The sequence below is a fragment of the Psittacula echo genome, assembly GCF_963264785.1.
Source record: "Psittacula echo genome assembly, chromosome: 18".
In the NCBI taxonomy this organism is placed as follows: domain Eukaryota; kingdom Metazoa; phylum Chordata; class Aves; order Psittaciformes; family Psittacidae; genus Psittacula; species Psittacula echo.
The window spans coordinates 7833204-7854282 of NC_137754.1; the positions used below are offsets into that span (position 1 = coordinate 7833204).

The 21079-nt window shown below is 44.2% G+C and overlaps 1 pseudogene across 1 annotated transcript in view; it reads left to right on the plus strand.

Annotated features, from left to right (window-relative positions):
- The first annotated feature begins 2008 nt into the window (after positions 1-2008).
- Positions 2009-21079, plus strand: part of LOC308228369 (ankyrin repeat and MYND domain-containing protein 1-like) — a 33458-nt pseudogene continuing 14387 nt past the window's right edge. Inside the window, exons 1-11 of the transcript in view lie at positions 2009-2229; positions 3208-3217; positions 3588-3734; positions 5857-6286; positions 8107-8323; positions 9115-9279; positions 10967-11019; positions 12475-12646; positions 13129-13269; positions 18069-18200; positions 19040-19153. The product of the transcript in view is annotated as an ankyrin repeat and MYND domain-containing protein 1-like (transcript). The remainder of the gene's footprint in view (positions 2230-3207; positions 3218-3587; positions 3735-5856; positions 6287-8106; positions 8324-9114; positions 9280-10966; positions 11020-12474; positions 12647-13128; positions 13270-18068; positions 18201-19039; positions 19154-21079) is intronic.

Below are 21079 nucleotides of genomic sequence, written 5' to 3' on the forward strand. Positions count from 1 at the left end.
AGCTGTGGGCTCTCTCCCTGCCCCACCACGCTGTATGGGTGCCCAGTTCTATGATGTCACAGTGGGGCTGAGCAGGGCTCCCTCTGGGCTCCCGTGGGGCAACATGGAAGTTGCCTGCTCCTTAGGAACAACTTTCAAATAGCTTCATTTGACTTGGCTTTCACAAAGTGGCCTGTGCTTGCCGTAGGATTGTTAGAAACTTAAAAATGCTTCTTGTAAAGGCTCAGCTTAGACACAACAGTGAAGCATCTCTTTATTTCAAGTTTTTGCAAAAACAGGCCTTGTAGTAAGGAGGCACACCCTGGTCACAAGGCTTTTATGACCTTTTGATGGCCCACCTCCAACCGCAGAGTCCCTCCCTTGTTTCCCTATTGGCTAGGTACTCCAAGGTTTACAGCCTATCTGAAGTGCCTAAGTTACCCACACCAAGTCCACCCCTGGGTACAGAGTGCATTGCTTCCTTTGAGAGCTCACTACCCTCCCACCCCCGACCCCGCCTCGCCAACCTGCTTGTGTGGGATGGCTTCCCTACACTGTAAGCACTAACCCAGCTCCTGCCAAAGTTTTCACGCCTTAACCGCCATCTTTCGGCTAACTGCAAAAACAAGACTTTAATACTTTTTACAAGATTATTGAGAAAAGAAACTGATGCACGGAATGAGACTCTACAACTCAAAGGGAGTTATAAAGCAGGTATGTTTATCATGGCGCCGGCTGCAAGGGGGGTCACTCCTCCTGACTTGCACACCGAGGGGTTAAGCAAGCAGATATTTATTACACACAAACATGCATATTCATTTGTGATGAGCACATAAATGTACTGGCTTTCGCAAATCATAGGTGTTACTACATGGATGTAACTGTGTGAGTTCGCAGTAACAGAAACAAAGCTCGCTGAAGACACAAGATTAGGCAACAAGTTGAAAATGGCCAGGACTCTTGAGCAAAATGGAGTCAAACAACAAAAAAATTTGTAAAAGTAAAAGAAAAGGGTTGTGTGTGTTTTGATTTGAGGAATGCTAGTGCCTGGAAAACATAGGGCTAAAGTACTTTTAGCCTAACTTAGGTCGAAGAGAAAGATCAATGTTTGTGTTGTAAGTCTGTGGAATTTAGTGGCCTGACTAAACCTGAATGAGTTATTTCACACCATCCTTCTACTTATCAGTTAGTTTAGAGACAGAAGCTCCCAAACATCTGCTAGCTTGGGATACTCCCTGTCTGCCCCTCCTGCAATAAATGTTGCAGGAAGGTCACGCTGTTCTAAATCTTTGCCAGCTATCAGAAGAATTACAGATACGGCTGGGTTCAGCTAGTTCTGTGATTACTGGGGCATCCAAGTGTGCCAAAGGTGAAGAGTACAGCATGATGAAGACTGCTTACTTCATCTTGAAGACCCCTCCTCACATGAGGAAGACTGCTTACTTCATCCTCAAGACCCCTGCCCACAATCACCGCAGAGCAGCACACAGATGCCAAGAGGAGGAGACTTATGATAATAAGGTCCTGGAGCTAGATATAATATTCCCTGCCTATACGCGGGAATTATGACTATGTATATGGGTAATGCAATAGTGAAAGTATATAAACCTGTAACAAATGCTCATCAGCGCGCCTCTGGCTACGGTCGTGCACCCAGCGCTGTTGCTTTTGCTTTACTGACTCTGTCCCTCAATAAAACCCTGTTATCTCGTTTAGAGGAGTGAGCTCGTATTTCACAGCAAGGTTGAGCAAGGCGGCCAGGAGAGCTGCGAGAGTCTGCAGAAGAGACGACGAGCGCTGGCAGAAAGAGCAGGCCAAAGGGCTGGAGTGAGCAGGGCCGGGCTCACGGTCAGGCCTGCTGTCCTATACGGTACTGCCGCGGGGGGGCGGCGCAGGGTGGCTACGCGGGCCTCCCTCTAGGCCCCAGCGCCGGGCGAGGCCGCCGGGGTGTCCACGGCAAGGCGCCGGCCGTGATCTGGGGCCTCGCACCCCACCAGGCGGAGTCGGCAGTGTTGTCGGGGGCGCAGCCATGGCCGTCGATGTGGGGCGAGTTTTCGCTCTGCTGGCGGCCAAGGGCACGGAAGAGGCGAGGGCGGCTAGCTGTGGCCACAGCTCCAGGCAGGGCCTGCCCCGCGGGCCGGGGACCGGCAATGAGCGGGGTGCTGATGCTGCGCTGCGGGGAGAGACCGCCGGAGGCCCCCCGCTCTGCCACCCGGGTACGAGCGTTCCGCGGGCCCCGGACGGCTGTCGGTGATGCGCCGTGGCCACGTGTCCCCCAGCGTGTGTTCGCTGGGAGCCCTGCCCGTCCGTGGGCAGGGGAGGGGCGGTCTGGAGGCCCTGCTTCCTCCTTGGAAGAAGAGCGGCTCGGATGCCGCCTTCCCTGGGCTTTCTCTCCCTGCTCGCCCTCTACTGGTGCCAAACTCAGTTTGAGCTTATTCTGAGTAAGGCAAGAGCTTTCACAGCATCCGTGTGATGTCTGAGAGCACGTTCACCTGGGGAATCGGCCCTCACTGCTCTTCTTGGTGTTCCTGTCAGTCCGTGTCTGGGTTGGTAACACGTCCACTGTGAAAATAAAAACTGAGCTCCACGGTTTCACATAACACCCTCTGTTCTCTCCCTCGGACCACTCAGTCTGTCCTCAGTCCCAGAGAAGATGGTAGATGGTTGCTGTGAGTGCTGTTATTAGCACCATAATGTTCTTTTGTTTTAAGCCAGGGGCAGTCGCTCCTTTTATGCCACAAAGTGCCAAGACTGTGGCAGGGCTGCATACTTTATGATTATTTTTAATGCAACAGAAGAAGTGAAGAATTGAGATTGTTATTTAAGTGGTTTTTGCTTTTAATTAACAATTTTTGATTGATTTATATAAAATATCTTCCAAATGCTTGGTTTTGCTTCAAAGTGGTGAATACCTTGAAGTGTTTGTGGCTGAAATCAATGACGATCAGATTTCAGTCATGTACAGTCAGATGAGCAGGTTGGTAGCTAAGGTTTTCTTCACAGAAGAGAGGGGGTTATGGACAACTTTTTTACTGCGCATCAGCCACTTTCATACAGCCCAGCACTTTGTTTGCCTGTGGTACAAAATTTCATCAGTGCGTTCTCCGGAAGGGTTAAAGTGGCAGTTTTGGAGCACTTTTAAAGCAAGTGGTGTGTAAAGTTTTAATAATCCAGTCACTTCACATGCATCTGGCAGTTGAAGACTTTTACCTTTTGTTTTGAATGCAGAATGCTGAAGGTATATTGGCATACCGGTCTTTAGGACAGCTGTTGAATGGTTGAATAGATGTTGGTTTCTCCTCTGTCGTTTAGCAATGAGAATATGAGCACTGAGATACATCTACTGAAGTAGTATGGACTACTGATTGCTATGTGATGGAAGAGCTTCTAGAGAAATTGGTAAAATCTTGGCTGGGCTTTGAAGCCCACAACTAAAGTGACATTGAGACTGTGCCCAGTCTTAACTGTGTAACAGATTCATCCTCTTCATGTGTCAGTTGCCTGCATCTTGTTAGTCCTGCTCTGTTGCAGTAAGAATGCAATTTCACTTATTTTTGTCCTATCAGTTGTATCATTCTTCTTGTCTTGTCCTCTTTTGTGGATTACAGAGATATGTGGGAAAGTTGTACATAGACTACCGCCACAGAAATGGGGTTAACTACAGGCCTGATGGTTCCAAATTCACAGGAGCTGTTTATCTTGGCCGTGTAGAAGCCTATGGGATGCTGGAATGGAAGGATGTCAGAAAATTTCAGGGAACTGGGAAATTGCTGTGCTAATACTGCAATTCCTGTGCCTTTCAAAGTCAGAAGTGGTTTGGTTTGGTGTTTTTTGGTTGTTTTTCTTCTTTTTCCGAGTAGCTCCCTTAGTATTTTAGTTCTTTAGAGCAAAATTGTCATGCTTTGATCTCCCATGAGTTAGGATGCTATTTCAACAGTTTAGCTTCTGTACTCAACTTTCCCATGGGGAAATATTGAAGGAGATGATAATAGAATCATTTGAGCTGGAAAAGACCCTTAAGATCATCAAGTCCAACCATTAACCCAGCACTGCCAAGTCCACCACTAAACCATATCCGTAAGTGCCACATCTACATGTCTTTTTAAATACCTCCAGGATGGTGACTCCACCACTTCCCTGGGCAGCCTGTTCCAAGACCTGACCGCCCTTTCAGGGAAGAAATGTTTCCTAATATCCGGACTAAACCTCCTGTGGTGCAACTTGAGGCCATTTTCTCTTTCTACTTGGGAAAAGACACCAACCCCCACCTCACTACAGCCTTCTTTCAGGTGGTTGTAGAGAGTGGTAAGGTCTCCCCTGAGCCTCCTTTTCTCCAGGCTAAACACCCCCAGTTCCTCATCACTCTTGTGCTCCAGGCCTTTCACCAGCTCCACTGCCATTCTCTGGACCAGCTCCAGCACTTCAATGCCTTTTTTGTAGTGAGAGGCCTGAAACTGAACACAGTATTTGAGGTGCAGCCTCACCAGTGCTGCCTGGAAAAGTTTCTTGTTCACGTATCTGATGTATGTAATTTGGGTGTTTATTCTCCTTCGTTGATGAAGAGCTTATTTGTTAGACAGTACTCTCAAAAGGCATATTAGGATGAATTAGAAACTGGAAAAGCACTGCATTTTAGGAAACTGTGAAGATAGCACTCTGAAGTTTCCAGGTAGCTAGTTGGCTGGTTTGCATCATTTTCAGCCCTGATGTTGCTAGTAGAAGCTGGAAATCTTGTTTTCTAAGAGCTTGCAGTCCTTCTTTATTTTCCTAAAAGGTATATCTGACCAGTCCCAAGTGTAGGGGAACAGTGCCCACCTGTTCCTGCTGATCCCTGGGTATCTCTGCAAGTCCTCAAATAATCTAAAACATAGAGAGAAACAACATAACAGTGTTTGCATTTAGAGGGCCAATCAACACTGAGGAGACATCAACAAGAACACAGCATTCTTGCTCAGTGTTGATAATGTGGCGTTAATTACAGATTTAGGAGAGCTTTAGTTTGAGTATATGATGTAAAATCTAAAGCTCGGGGAAAAACAGAGAAACTTGAGATCATAACCATACTCAGAATTTTATTCTTGCCAGTATATTCTGCCAGTGATAGTGCTTTTGTCCTACTCATTTATCTGTGTAGCTAAACAGTTCAGTGTGAAGTTGCTGATTTTTGCTCCAAATGGCTGTTTTGAGGTTGTGATAGCTTAGTGTGAACCTGTCTTGAACCATCTGTGTGGTCCAGATACGCATGAGTCTGCTTGAATTTGATGATGTTTATGCCTTACCTACCACAGTGTCCTATCAAACTAGGATACCTTTTGTAGGAAGACTGCAACTCCTGTCCTGTAGTGCACTATTTGCTGCTGAGACTCTTCCGTTGGCATGTCGTGTCATGCTTGCAAGACTATAGATACCCTAAATTTAGTTACATTGTAAGAAAAGAAACGTGCCATTTCCAGAATCTGTGTCTGCGCCAGATGTGTTTCAGAAATGTTTGTTTTGAGAAGGTAGTAAAATCTAACCAAAAACCTGTCCTGGACCAAAAGGCTGCAATCTAAAATTGATCACAGAATAAAATTAAAATAAAATCTTGCCTAGGCCTTAAAAGCATCAGGAATTGTAATCTAAACATTACATCCTACTGTAGTTAAATTTAGGGCCTTCCACTGTTCGTGTGCTGGAAGATTTGTGTTTGCTGTTAATAGACCAAAGTGAACATGAAGGCTTTGCTGTTCAGATTGGCTTTGGCAGTTATTGCGCTGTCAATAGTAAGTGGACCAGTAAGGCCAAAAGCAGCCAGATTGGTTTAAATACAATCCAGACTTTAACTGTACAAATTGTTTGCTCTCTGACTGATACTCATGAGTTTACTTGTTTCTTAAGGGGCTGTACAAATCTGATGAGCGATTTGGACCAGGGGTTGAGAGCTATCCAGATGGCTGTCAGGATGTTGGCTTGTGGCTCAGAGATCATCTAATTAAGCTATGTACTGAAGTACCTGGTTATTTTCCTGTCTTGGATTATCCAGCGCACTACAGGTACACTGATGACAGATCTCAGAAGGGGTATATTTCACTTGAGGAAGACCCATTTCTCCGTAACTATAAGCATCTCCCTTTTGATGATAAGGATATTTTACCTGAAGGAGTCTTTGCATATTCTCGTAACATGGATCGTCTTACTCTGACTCACTCCTTCCTGGAGAGTGTGATGCTCTGTATTTTCAGAAGAAGCTGCCTGAGGAGGACCCTTGGCCTGTTGCAAATGTAACCTCCCTGCTGGTTCGAAGGTAGATGCACGTGCATAAGCAGAGGTAACTGCTGATGATTTGTTTATTATGTGTGGATTTTTAACAATTACTACCCATGGGTGTTTGTTGTTTTCAAATTTACGTTGCAGGATAAAAGCTGCACTCGAGATTGGGTTTTGTGGCCTTGAGATTACAAGTTGCCAATAAGGGTTGTTTTTTTTAAAAAAAGGAAGCAAATAACATATTCATCTCTCAATTTATAGATTTTATTCCTTTAAGTTAAACATTGGGTTTATCCTGGTCACACCTAGAAAAATAATCCCATTACTCATTAACAAGTCAGGGTTTCTGGAAGTCCAGTTTTGAAAAGAATTGGGAGTCAAGGGCTGTAGAGACCTGTTCAGACCTTCGCTGTCCTGAGAGTGTAGTCTTGCATAGAAATAAAAATATGGGAAAGCATAGCGCCAGGTTTTCAAAAGTACTGAAAATATGGTTATTGATAACTCTTTGTGGTTGTCTTGACTCTTGTTCTTCTTCAAGGCTATTCAAAATACGCTGTAACAAAAAAGTCAACAGCTAGTAGAACTGCCAACTGCACATCAGTTTTTATGTAGCTTGGTACTTGTATGTGCAGATGCTTTTTGAGCCCACGGAGGATTTCCTTGTTTGCTTTTCTGATAGGAACACAAGCTACCTACGTATATTTTATAGTCATAGTTAAAGCAGGTGATGAAAATTAGATCATAAACAAATGTCATGACTGTGCATGATAAATGGGGTCATAAAAACACATGGTAGTTAGATTTTGTTTTCTTACCCGTCCATCAAACATCTACTAAAATACTTTTAACTTGTCTAGATAAAATCCATATGCTACTGCCAGCACCCCATTAATATAAGCAAGCTCACACTATCTAAAATAGCTCTTAAAATGATAGCTGGCCTTATTTTCCCATCTTGCGGACCAGCATATTTTATTCTTGATGCATTTTCATCAAAAAGAACTGTCGTGGTTTAAGCCCAGGCCGTAAATCAGAACCACGAAGTCCACTTCCCCCCCCCCCCCCCCACCTTTCTTCCCTCTGCTTCTGGAGGGACGGGGAGGAGAATCAAAAGAATGCAGCTCCCACGGGTTGAGATAAGAACAGTTTAATAACTAAGGTATAACACAAATCACTACTGCTACCACTAATAGTAATAATGATAAAGGAAATAACAAGCAAGAGAATACAACCGCTCACCAACCAGTACCTCACCCCCACCCCGCCATGATCCAGCCCTTCCGGGAACTCTCCATTCTACATCCTTGGCATGACGTGCTGTGGTATGGAATACCTCTTTTGCTAGTTTGGGTCAGGTGTCCTGTCCCTGCTTCCTCCTGGCTTCTCCTCCTCCCTGGCGGAGCATGAGACTCACAAAGTCCTCGGTCAGAGTAAACATTCTGACCCACAACTGAAAACATCGGCTTTATCAGTATTATTCCCAGGTCGAAAGTCAAAACACAGCACTGCACCAGTAGAAAAAATGACTGCTACTGCTAAACCAGGACAGTATCCACCCCTTGTTCCATACCATTCACGTCATGCTCAGATCCCACACTTTCAATATACCCTCACTCTCATCTCAGTGCACTGTTATCTTAGTGCACAGACCAATCCCTATAAAGCTGCTGAGTCCATTCGGTCCATGATGTTGGGCTCCATCTGTTGTAACAGTCTTTCAGAGCAGGAGAGGCCCATTGCAAAGTCCACCCCTCGATCATGAGTCCATCTCTATGTTGCATCTCTGCCCTGATGGATGGGCTCATCAGGCTGCATTGCTGCAGTAGTGGTCCAAGAGTACCTAGCTGCTTAAATGTGCTGTGCTTTTCTCTCCTTTTCTAGGCGCTGTCAAGTGGAGTTCAATTCAGATGTCAACCTCATTCTCAGTGGAGCCCGCAATGCTTATGGGCCTTCAGGCCCCAGAGAACTTGCCTCGGAGCAGCTAATTAAGAAGGCAGCAAGAGGAGACTATGATGGGGTCTCTGCGATTCTGAGGAACGGGCTTGCTCATCCAGACATAGCTGACAAACATGGATACACAGCACTTGCTGCTGCGGCTGTAAGATTCTAAGCATGACTCTTTACCACATGATGAGAAAATTCCTGGCGTAGTAGGCTGGATTAATTTTTTCTCATTTCATTACGTAGTATGAAGGAATGTTCAACAAGCAGAAAACCCAGAAAAGCGGTGTGGCATGAGTAGTGTCTGTAATGACTGGTATCATGCCAACCCCCATGGTAAACAAAGAACCTAAAAGAAGCCCTTCAGTAAATATTAGCAGTGATTTCAAATGTCAGGTTTGATTTCAGGTTGTGATTATGCAGTGGGCTAGATCTATGTTCTTGGATGTGATTGTGCCCGTATTATTTTTGATCCTATTTGCAATCAGATGCACACAGAGTTGTTTTGTTTTTGCTGAAAAGCAGTTGTGGCTGAAACTACGCATGTACAACTCCAGTTTCTGTAGGAGGGGGATGCAATCTCGCCCCCTGCCTTTTTCTTTGTTTTTCTGTCAGCTGCCTCAATACTCAGCATTCACTGTAAATGCCAAGCAGAAGCTAGATAATTTAGAACACTGTATTTCTCCTATAGCCGTCTCAGTCATTTCTAGTCTCTCTGTGCATGAAACCTCGATGAATTCCTGCAAAATCCATTAGTTGAAATTAACCAAAAAAGTTATGTTCTGAACCCTGTAAGACATTGAGCTTCTGTTTTGAGGAAAATATCAATGTGAATTAGATAAACAGTGTAGAGCATCATTACCTCAAAATTGTGCTGTCAGTTCTTTCCATGTCCCAGGCAAGAAGTGTGTACTTATATATGCAAATATGGATGCTTCCCCTCTACAGGTTCCTTCCCGTAATGCTCTTGTCAATCTTCTTCTTGATAGTGGAGCTGATGTGAGTAAGTGTAGTGATGAAGGATTATCTGCTCTCTCCATGTGTTTTATTCTTGTTTATCCAGAAGAATCTTTTAAGGGTAATATTGCTGAGAGGAGCTTGCACAGTTACAAGGTTTGTTTACTTCTAATCTAAAATAACAGAATCATAATGTAGTATTTTGCCAACCTGCAAGCTTGCTTTTAAAATTTGCTGTATAAAAGCCTCAGAACTTTAATACATTTTGCATTCTGAAACTGCAGAATAATCTCTGCTCTCACTGCACTCACTTCCTAAGTCGAAGAACATGCTCCTATGCAGTTACAAGCTTACTCAGCAGTTGAAATAAGGCACTATATCAATAGCAGAATGCGAGGCTGTGCTGGCTAGGTGTTTAACACAGTGAAGATGCAGTGGGAGAGTTAATGGGAATTACAAAAATGTAAGTAGAACAGTAGGATGTAGGTGATTCTCCTGGTACTACGTAACCTTGCTGGCATCATGGAGGTGGCTACTACGAAGAGATTGTTCTGTCAGAAGTCTGGTGATGCTTGGGGAGTACTCAAAAAGGAAGAGTCGTATCCCTAACCTTTCTTCTGCCACAAAATGAAACACCTGCTCTTACTTCCTGTGTAGGAACAGGATATGAATTTTGTAAGGGTACAAACCTGGGAATGGGAAAGCAATGAAAGCAAGGAGGCTGGGACTCACCAGCCAGGATGAGAAAACAGCTGAAAAAGGGGTCTGGGCAGGAACTGTGTGGTCTTAGAAGTGCTTCCGCGTAGCCTAGAAATGGAGGGGTGCCTCTGGAACTTTCACATGAGGTTAGACAGATTAGGCTTGTGCTTTGAGGAAACTTGTTGGAAATTAAGTACCAAATAATCCTTGGTTGCTCTGAAGTCACTGTTCCAGTTCCAAGAGTACGATCATGTGGTCGTGCGAAACACTGCTAAAGTTGCAAGGCAACTATATGGGAAAGGGAGAAGGGGAGTGAGAGAGAACTGCTGCTGAAAACCACACAGAAAATCAGTGTAGAGCTATTACCTCTCATAGTACTATAAGGTAATTAGGAGTAGAGAGGGGATCTTTCTATGTTGGTCGTTGTCTGTAGCAGTCTGTGAGATCTGGCGAGTAGACATACACTGCTTTCACTTTTCCTCTGAGTTGAACTTGCATCCAGATTTGGAAAAATTAGCCTTGTAGATCCTAGTATCAGATTCTCATGCAAGCTAATGCAGGTTGAAAATCTGTGTGTGTCTCGTGTTATTTCAGCAATTCTTTTTCTCTTAAGTTAGGTGATGTATACTGGAAGAAAGATTCAACTGTTCTGAACACGCTTTAGACACCATGGAATCATAGTAAAGTGAGGGTCGGAAACGACCTTAAGATCATCCAGTTCCAACCCCCCTGCCACGGGCAACCCCTCTAGACCATGTTGCCCAAGGCTCTGTCCAACCTGGCGTTGAACACTGCCAGGGACGGAGCATTTACCCACTTCTTTTTTGGGCAACCTGTTCCAGTGCCTCACCACCCTCACAGTAAAGAACTTCTTCCTTATATCTAACCTGAACTTGCCCTGAAATTGAACAAGAGAAATATTCTGTTATTTTAAGAAATTAAAACAAATGAACAAGCAAAAACTTAGTTACAATTTACTTCTAAATTATATCCCTAACAGCAGTTAACAAAATTCCAGTATCATTATATGCTGTATTGCGTTAAAGCTGTGATTAACAGGCGTGTTAATATACTGAGTCATGCACTGGAAGAAGATTTGTTTCATTTTAGTAACACTTCTTTTTTCTTTTTTTTAATCTTTAAGTGGACTGAAAAATCAGAATCCTCAGAAACTGTGAGTGATGCTGAAGGCATAGTGTGAGAGTAAGTCTCATGCGCTAGAAATGGGAGACCAACTCTCATAAATGGTTTTGCAAAAAGAAGGTAACATTATTTCACATATTTCACATAAATGTGCATCCGTTGCAAGGAAAGATATTTTTTGATTGTTTAACTGGGCAAACCTTGTTTACGAGTAGAAACCACTAACTGTTTATACGCTCTAATGTGGCTCACGGCAGCACTGAGAAAGACTATAGTTGAAAAGTGCAGTTCAAGCAAAGGACATCATGCTTGAACAAGACAAGATTTCTTGTTAGAAGATTGTGAAAAGCTTCTAAATATGCCAAGGAGAGTTGCAGTGTAGTGCAGACCTGAGGAAGGAGAATATATTTGTTACTTGAAGTCTTGACTACATAGGAACTTGCTTGTTGTTTTCTGCAAGTGTCTGTTCACCAGTGTCAGCTGAAACATAGTCCAACTGTTTTGCATTTGTGGATCTTTGAAAGGGACACATTTTGCTTTTTGCTTTGCTTACAGAGCAGTCACCAAAGATGTCCAAATTTTTGTGTGGGTTTTATGGCAGTGTAGGTCGTTTTGACATCTCAGACCCCTCAGACTGAAAGTTCGTGGTTGGCCTTCTGACCTCCATCCCTTATTTGTGCCACATTTTACTTTTGTGGCACAGAAGTAAAACATGCTCCCACCTCCCATGATTCTTGTTGTCTGAAATACTGTGCCTACTGCATATTGTTCATTGGAATATCGAGATCTGCTGAATGTAGGGCTTGTGGGTAAAGCTGAGTTATTACAATGCCTGCAAAGATGAGTATACCGTGAGAACACTTTGTGATGGAATTTCTGGGTGATATCCAAGTATCCAAGTGCTGTTTGCTTCATTTTGTAGGGGTGTCAGATTCTTTTGTGTGTGTGGATAGTTTGCCTCCATAGAGATGCAGATGGCACCTGGAATATACTGTCCTAATCTAGCATAGCACCGGTTCCAGCTTTTGTTTAAGAGAAACACTGGACCTTTGTTTTGTTGGGATGGATGGGTGAATGAAGTTTACTTGAGGAAAGAAACTTCCAAGCAGTCTTTGATGGCAGGAAGGAGGACTCTGTTTCTTTCATTAAACAATATGAAGACTAAATGTTTTACAAGTCACATGTGAGACTGGTAAAGACGCAGATAACCTTGCCTAGCTTTTTACCTGTCCCTATGCTGCAGCTTTTCATGACTGCAGAGACTGCTCTTTGCATGCCACTGCTTTAGTTTAGAGGGCTGAGATACACTGACTGTACTGTCTCCTCTTCAGGTCATAATGTTGTTGCCTGACTGGTGTATGACAGTTGTGATGTGACCCTAAAGACTGCCATGTCTTCCCTCTGCTAAGTGACAGTTGTAATGTCTATTACCTGCAAGCCATTTTAGTCCACTAGCTTTTCTTGGAAGGTGCTAATATGTTATTCTGGTATTTTCTATGTCAATTCTAGACGACAGAAGAGATGGGAAGCAATCCAGCTACTGCTTCGTCGAGGTGCAGATCCCAACGCATCCTGGGCCCCACCACACCTTCTGTTCTTTGCTGATAAAGCTGCAGACGCAGAAGCAGTGGAACTCCACTTAAAAAGGGGAGCCATGTCTGATGTGCGGCTTCCATCGAAGGTTTTACTGAATGATATTTCATAATATGGGATTCAAGGTGTGTACTGCAGCTTCAGTGCCCTACTGTAAAATATCTTGCATGTCAGAATCAGCTTTAGAATGGCCAGAAAGCTGTTTAAAGCGATTATCCTGTTCAAAGATTTATTTTTCTGTTTTTTAGTAGAAAGAACTCAAAGCTCCTTACTCTCCAAGTTTCTCTTTCTTACTATGTTTTCTGATTGCCAAGCTTGTGAGTGGTTGAGGAATATTTGTGAAGCTGCTCCTGACGTTGGTTATAGCTGTTGTGATATTTAACAGGCCAAGTGTCTGGGGCCTTTAGTATTCCACACTCTTATAAGTCTGGGCTCTAGATTTCTGGTGGCTGTCTGTGAGGCGCAGCATATGGGAAGAGTGAGCTTGGATTATTCTTAAAATAATATTTATCACTATTTAAGTGCTGCTTCTGATAAACAGGAGTCTTAATGCTATATTTGTGTTTTCAGTTAGGGGGGTTAACTCCCCTCCACATAGCTGCCTCGATTCCTGGGGAGGAAGGGGTCCAGATAACTCAGTACCTCCTGCATTCTGCCCCAGATCTTAATGCAAGGGCAGAAGATGGAAATGAGCTATATGGTCCAGACAAGGTATGTTGCTTTTTGAGCTCATCTTTCAGCTATTGAAATTCAGATTGCAGAGGACCTGAGCAGGGAGTTGAGATTACTGCCTGCCTGATTTTGTAGTGAAAGCTTTGCATTTCCCTGAAAGAGCCTTAAAAAAAGAAAGAAAACCAAACCCCCAAAAAACTAGAGTCACTTGAGGTGTATTGTATTAGGTTGTAAATAAACACATGCTTCCGGTGCCCCAGAACACTCTGTCATGTCTTACATAAGACAGAGTCTAGAAGTTTCTTATGTGTAGTCCAGTACAAATCATAAAATCATCGAATCATAGAATAGTTACGGAAAGGACCTGAAGGTCATCTAGTTCCCACCCCCCTGCCATGAGCAGGGACACCTCACCCAAGGCTCTGTCCAGCCTGGGCCTGAACTCTGCCAGGGATGGAGCATTCACAACATCTTTGAGCAACCTGTTGCAGTGCCTCACCAACCTCACAGTAAAGAACTTCTTCCTTATATATAACCTAAACTTCCCCGATTTAAGTTTAAACCCATTCCCCCTTGTCCTGTTGCTACAGTCCCTAATGAAGAGTAACTCTCCAGCATCCCTGTAGGCCTCCTTCAGATACTGGAAGGCTGCTATGAAGTCTCCACGCAGCCTTCTCTTCTCCAGGCTGAACAGCCCCAACTTTTTCAGCCTATCTTCATATGGGAGGTGATCGAGTTCCCTCGTCATCCTTGTAGCCCGTCTCTGGACTTGCTCCAATAGCTCCATGTCCTTTTTATGTTGAGGACACCAGAGCTGCACACAATACTCCAAGGGAGGTCTCACGAGAGCAGAGGGGCAACATCACCTCCTTCGACCTGCTGGTCACACTTCTTTTGATGCAGGCCAGGATACGGTTGGCTTTCTGGGCTGCGAGTGCACACTGCAGCCGGCTCATGTTCACATCGACCAAGACCCCCAAGTCCTTCTCCGCAGGGCTGCTCTGAATCTCTTCTCTGCCCAACCTGTAGCCGTGCCTGGGATTGCCCCGCCCCAGGTGTACGACCTTGCACTTGGCATGGTTGGACTTCATGAGGTTGGCATTGGCCCACCTCACAGGCGTGTCGAGGTCCCTCTGGATGGCATCCCTTCCCTCCAGCGTATCAACCGAACTACACGACTTAGTGGTGCTGGCAAACTTGATGAGGGTGCATCAATCCCATTGTCCATGTCACCGACAAAGATGTTGAACAGGATTGGTCCCAGTACCGACAATCACAACTCTTTGCGTGCAGCCACCCAGCCAGTTCCTTATCCACTGAGTGGTCCATCCATCAAATTGATGTCTCTCCAATTTAGAGACAAGGATGTCATGTGGGACAGTGTTGAACGCTTTGCACAAGTCCAGATAGATGACTTCAGCTGCTTTGCCCCATCCATCAGTTCTGTAGCCCCATCATAGAAGGCCACAAAATTGGTCAGACATGATTTGCCCTTAGTGAAGCCATGCTGGCTGTCACCAACCGCCAACCATTTCTCATGTGCCTTAGCATGCTTTCCAGGAGAATGTGCTCCAAGATTTTGCCAGGCACAGAGGTGAGGCTGACTGGTCTGTAGATCCCTGGGTCATCCATTTTCCCCTTCTTAAAAATGAGGGGTTTTTTTTCCCTTTTTCCAGTTGTCGGGAACTTCACCTGACCGCCATGATTTTTCAAATATGATGGACAGTGGCTTAGCAACTTCATTTGCCAGCTCCTTCAGGACCCGCGGATGGATTTCATCAGGTCCCATGGGCTATGTGCACGTTCAGGTTCTTAAGATGGTCTTGAACCTGATCCTCTCCTACAGTGGGCCCAAGGTCTTCATTCTCACAGTCCCTGTGTCTGCCTTCCAAGACTTGGGCAGCGTGGTCAGAGCACTTGCTGATGAAGGCTGAGGCAAAGAAGTCATTGCGAACCACAGCCTTCTCCAAAGCCAGGGTAGCCAGTTCTCCTGATAGCTTCTGGAGAGGGCCGACATTATCCCTAGTCTGTCTTTTGTTTGCTCCATACCTAGAGAAGCCCTTCCTGTTATCTCTCACCTCCCTTGCCAGATTTAATTCTAACTGGGCCTTAGCTTTCCTAACCTGGTCCCTAGCTTCCTGGGCAATGTCCCTGTATTCTGCACAGGCTGCCTGTCCTTGCTTCCACCTTTTATAAGCCTCTTTTTTCCCCTCTAAGTTTTCTCAGCAGTTCCTTATCCATCCATGGAGGTCTCCTGGCCTTCCTGCCACATTTCCTTCTAGTTGTTACACAACACTCCTGAGCTTGTAAGTCAGGATATAAGCATCCCTTCCCTCAACCTGGTTGATCCCTGAATATCAACCAGCAGTCTTGGCCCTCCTGCCCTTCAGGGCTTTATCCCACAGAACCTTACTAAGCAGGTTCCAGAAGAGGCCAAAGTCTGTTTTCTTGCAGTCCAGGGCAGTGAGCTTGCTGTGTGCCCTTCTTACTGTCCTGAGGATCTCAAACTCGACCATCTCGTGATTGCTACAGCCAAGGCTGCCCTGGAGCATCACTTTCCCAACCAGCCCCTCCTTGTTGGTGAGTACGAGGTAAAGCATGGCACCTCTCCTTGTTGGTTCCTCTATTACTTGCAAGAGGAAGTTGTCTTCCGCACAATGGAGGAACCTCCTGGACTGCTTGTGCCAGGCTGTACCGTCCCTCCAGCAGATATCCCCCATGAGGACAAGGGCCTATGAGCACGAGGCTGCTCCTATCTGTCTGTAGAGCACTTCATCCAGAGAGTCCTCCTGATCAGCAGCTTGTACAAGATCTCCTTTGACTGTGACTCACAAGCTCTCTGTTGACTCATCACCTGTCCCCAGACAGAGATCCATACTCAAATGTCTGAAGATATATATGTCTGTTATGGGACTTGCTTGCTTCATCTCCATGGAGTTGTATTTTAGTACTTTGTCCTTAACTAGTAAACAGGAGAACTTAATACCTATTTATCAACAGTATTTAGTTACAGAATGCCCAGACACAGTCTAGGCAAAATTTACTTTTTCAAATATCACTTTTATATTGATCTGGTAACCCTTTATTCATAGAGCTTAAATGAATATGTGAATGAGCCCCACTCAAGGCAGGTCCTTTGTGCCTGAAAGCTTGCTGCTTCCCTCTCACGCCCAACTCTCTGTCATTTGGCCCAGTGAAAGTTATTAACATCTATCTCTCAAATTTGCTATCCCCAGACTTCTCCAGTCGTTTTACTAAACTTCCTAGTGAGTGGTGCGAAAGCCAGCAAGACATGAATGTAAAGAAAGTAGGAAAAGGGTGGCTATTGTTTTTGTGGGGCTGAGCAAGCCATGGTAAGAACACTCCAAAGGGAGGCAAGCCTAGCAGTTCCGAAAAGCTGAAAGGGGCAGGATTGAAGTGTGGTTTCTGCATCCCTGTTTATCTTTCTCCAATACAAAAGCACACCAATAATCCAGAGCGGCATTCTGTTGGAAACTCAGCCATGAGCAAATCTAGAGGAAACCATTTTCAGTATTTTTTATGAAACCAACATTCTACCTTTTGTTCTGTCACTACAAAATTTATACTTTACATAGGATAAGTAGTAGAACAAAGAAAATATTTGTAGTGTGTTGCTGTTCTTTAACTATATTCCGTTCACTGGAAGGGTATCAAATATCTATAAAAATAAATCTGAATGCAATATATACAGCTAGAGGAGCTAGAGTGTGTGCTATGAAAGGGCTGACAACTGCATACAACATGAAATAGATTCTGTATCAAGTCTTTGTTTCTCAACCTTTTTCCATATGCTGTCTTCATAATTTTAAAGTCAATTTTGGTATTCTTCTGGGCAAAAGTGTTTTCTTGCAACACAAAAATTTAGGTTTCATGATTTTTAATGAAATAGTCCCATATCCAACAATTTCTACTGGTTCCTTATGTCTGATAAAGTAATGATCTAATAGGCTGTAAGGGATCAACCTGTCTAATCCTTATCTTTGTAGTAAAGGTTTTGGTTTTTTTTTTTTTCCAAATACGTTATGACTCAGACCAGGTGATTTTTAAAGCTACCCTTTCACAGTATCACAGTATCACAGTATGCTAGAGATTGGAAGGGACCTCAAAAGATCATCTAGTGCAATCCCCCTGCCAGAGCAGGAACACCTAGGTAAGGTTACACAGGAATGTGTCCAGGCGGGTTTTGAATGTCTCCAGAGAAGGAGACTCCACAACCCCCCTGGGCAGCCTGTTCCAGTGTTCTGTCACCCTCACTGAGAAGTTTCTTCTCAAGTTTAAGTGAAACCTCTTGTGTTCCCATTTGTACCCATTACCCCTTGTCCTATCATTGTTTGCCACTGAGAAGAGCCTGGCTCCATCCTCGTGACACTCCCCCTTTATATATTTATATACACTAATAAGGTCACCCATCAGTCTCCTCTTCTCCAAACTATAGAGACCCAGCTCCCTCAGCCTTTCCTCATAAGGGAGATGCTCCACTCCCTTGATCATCTTAGCTGCCCTGCGCTGGACTCTCTCCAGCAGGTCCCTGTCCTTCTTGAACTGAGGGGCCCAGAACTGGACACAATATTCCAGATTCGATGGTGATGCTATGATTCATGCTAAAAGAAGTAAAAACTACTGTCTGGTGACTGAATTTTTGAGTGTTACTGAAGCTATGACAAATACAGGCCGATACTGCAAGTGTGCTGTGGTAAATACTGTAAAGCTTTAGGGCTTTGCCTGATCTGACCAGGGTCTGGGTTTCCTGCTGTAGAACTGTCAATAAAGGCTTCTCCAGTCACTAACGTGTCACATTTGCATGTGCACATTTGCAGGCAGTGATTGAACTCCTCAGACATGGGGCTGACCCAAATCTGCCATTGATTGGAGCAGTAAGAAGTGCCCTGTGTGCTGCTGTCAGTACGGCTTATGAGCAGCAGAGGACGGCAGCACAGAGGATTGCCTTGGTGAGATAACTTCTGGGTGTTTATTGGGTTTTTTTTCAAACCTCAGAAAACCAGAGGGTTCAGTCTCCTTTCTCTGTAATGGGTAATCTGATTTCTCCCCACTCTTCCTGTGTCTGTTCCTAATGCTGTTTATTTCTGTCCTGAGGAACAGGTGTTTTGTATGGAAATTCATTTTCATGTTCAAGTAAAGAGGATGATAACTTCCTTGTGTAGAAAAGGAAAAACTGCATTAAAGTCAGATGGGGTAGTTGTAGTGCCCACAGTCCTATCAAATCTGACTATAACCTTGTTTATGAACCCAACCAGCATCCACATGAAGAGAGCTGCGTTGTCTTTGATTGTTAATGCAAAATATTCAATACCACTGGTGATGAGTGAGCTTTCTCATTCATGATTAGGTCAATGGCAGCATTTGGCCTTGTGAAAACTGGAGTTTTTTCTCCTCATCCAAGGGAGCACAGGGCTGATCTTATTCAGAGTGGAGGTGAAAGGCTGCAGCTGATGGGTCTGGGAGAGGAGGGAATTTCCTCAGGTGGGTTCTGTTCTGAACCCTCCCTCACTAGTTGTCTGCGCTTCATGTGTTGCTGGAATATCGTGAGATATCCAGAAACAAATAGCTACTGCCTGCAAGAAGGTTTTACTTACAGAACATGTTTAGATTTGACAATTCATCATCAGCTCTAAAGGGGCAGAAGAAATGCATGGTTTGGTGCACAAAATGGTCTCACAAACAGAGGTTAAGCTCTGATGCTCAGCACTGTCTCTGTAGCTGTGGTATGAATGCAGTTTCTGGGAAGGTTTTCTTTTTGCTTGAATGTGTCATGATTTGCTGTCTTCAGGTTGATAAGCTGCTTGAAGCTGGTGCAGATATCCTTGCACCAGTTACTCTTCAGGAAGGACAGAGAAAAGCTGTGGGAACAGTTGTTGACTACGCCTATTATGAGTATTACCAGGTATAACTTCAGTTTCCATATCTGAAAGTCCTGTGCATTTGCATCCATTCAAATATATGGCCTGTTATGTCCTTATGAATTGACCAGGGCCTCCTTCAAAACCTTTTATGGAAATTTGATTTTCTCTTCTTTTTTTGGTGAGACTCAGTTCAGCACCAAATGAAACACTAATCAGTTAAGTTTCAATACCCTCTGATAGTTTTGCCTGTGAAGACAATCCTTGCTGTCCATCTTATCGTAAGATTCCATTCATAATCTGATTGAACAGGGTTACTCGTAGTCTTAAACTTGGGCATTAAAACCAAAAATAGTATGTGTTTCTGTGAGGCTACAACCAAATCAGGGGAAGTTATTATGGGTTATAAATCATGTTAATTTTTGATGTCTTGTAAGCCATGAGAGGACATTATTGGTCAAATTTAAAAATAATGGATTTCCTAACTAAAATACATATATTTAAATAAAAAATACATTAAAATATGTATTATGCATTATATGTTATAGATAAATAACTAAATATATATTTATTAAGTGAATTTACTAAAGGGATCTTTAATCATTTAGTAATGCCTTATAAAAAGAATCTCACTGTGAAGTATAATGAGAAACTTCTGCTGATGTGTTTTTTCTGTATATATTTGTTTAAAAAAACTACTTTAAAAAGGCCTGGGATTCTGTGACAGTTCAATTAAACCTCTTTTTTTTTTTTTATAGCATTCTTATTAACAAGAAAACTTACATGTTGAGCAGATTGCTTATGTCTGAAACATAAACAGCAGTTGTTCTGAAAAGAACGGTAGTAATGGTCACCTTGTTCACAGAGCAGCCTGCTTAGAGCTACTAAGGGTTTTTCATCCCACACCAATGTTCTACGTAGACATTACCTTGTGATCATAGCTGATTCTCAAACAGGAAAATAAATTAAGCAATTCATAGCTGTAATCACAGGTCAAATTTGATCACTGTACTCCATGTATCTTACTGTCTTGCTCTGGACGTTTTTTCTATGCTCTCCTTCCTGGCACTTGCTACAGGGAAGTAGCACGGGAAATTGAGGAGTGTAGTAGTGGGCAAACAGTGCCCCCCAGCTGTCTTTTAATTTTCAAGAAACTTCGTGGTGCTTCCAGACGTGCTGGGAGAAGAGCTCTGCAAGATGAGGGCAGCTTCCAAGTGCAAGGTCCTGCAGATGGGTCCATGCAACCCCTGGTATCAGTGCAGGCTGGGGGTGAAGCAGCGATTGAGAGCAACCCTGAAGAGAAGGACATGGGGGTACTGGTGGTTGAAAAGCTGGATGTGGCCCAGCAGTGTGCACTGGAGCCCAGAACCCCTCACCCTGTGTTGGGCTGCATCCCCAGAGCATGAGCAGCCAGTCAAGGGAGGGGATTCTCCCCCTCTGCTGCTCTCTGGGGAGACCCCCCCTGCAGTCCTGATCCAGCTCTGGGGCAACAGCACAAGAGGGACGTGGAGCTGTTGGAGCGAGTCTGGAGGAGGCCACGGAGATGCTGCGAGGGCTGGAGCAGCTCTGCTCTGGAGCCAGGCTGAGAGAGCTGGACTGGTTCAGCCTGGAGAAGAGAAGGCTCCGGGGAGAACGTACTGCATCCTTTCAGTACTTAAAGAGTTTATAAGATGGAGACAAACCTTTTAGCAGGCTGGTTGCAATAGAACAAGGAGTAATAGTTCTAAACTTGAAAGAGAGTAGATTTGACTAGATGTAAGGAAGAAATTTTTTACAATGTGAGTGGTGAAACACTGAAATAGGTTTCACAGAGAAGATGTGAAAGATCTCTGTGAAACCTATTCCAGTGGGAAGGGATGCCCCATCCCTGGAAACACCATCCCTGGCTTAGTGGTGCTCTGAGCAACCTGATCTTGTTGAAGATGTTCCTGCTTATTGCAGGGGGTTGGACTAAATGACCTTTAAAGGCC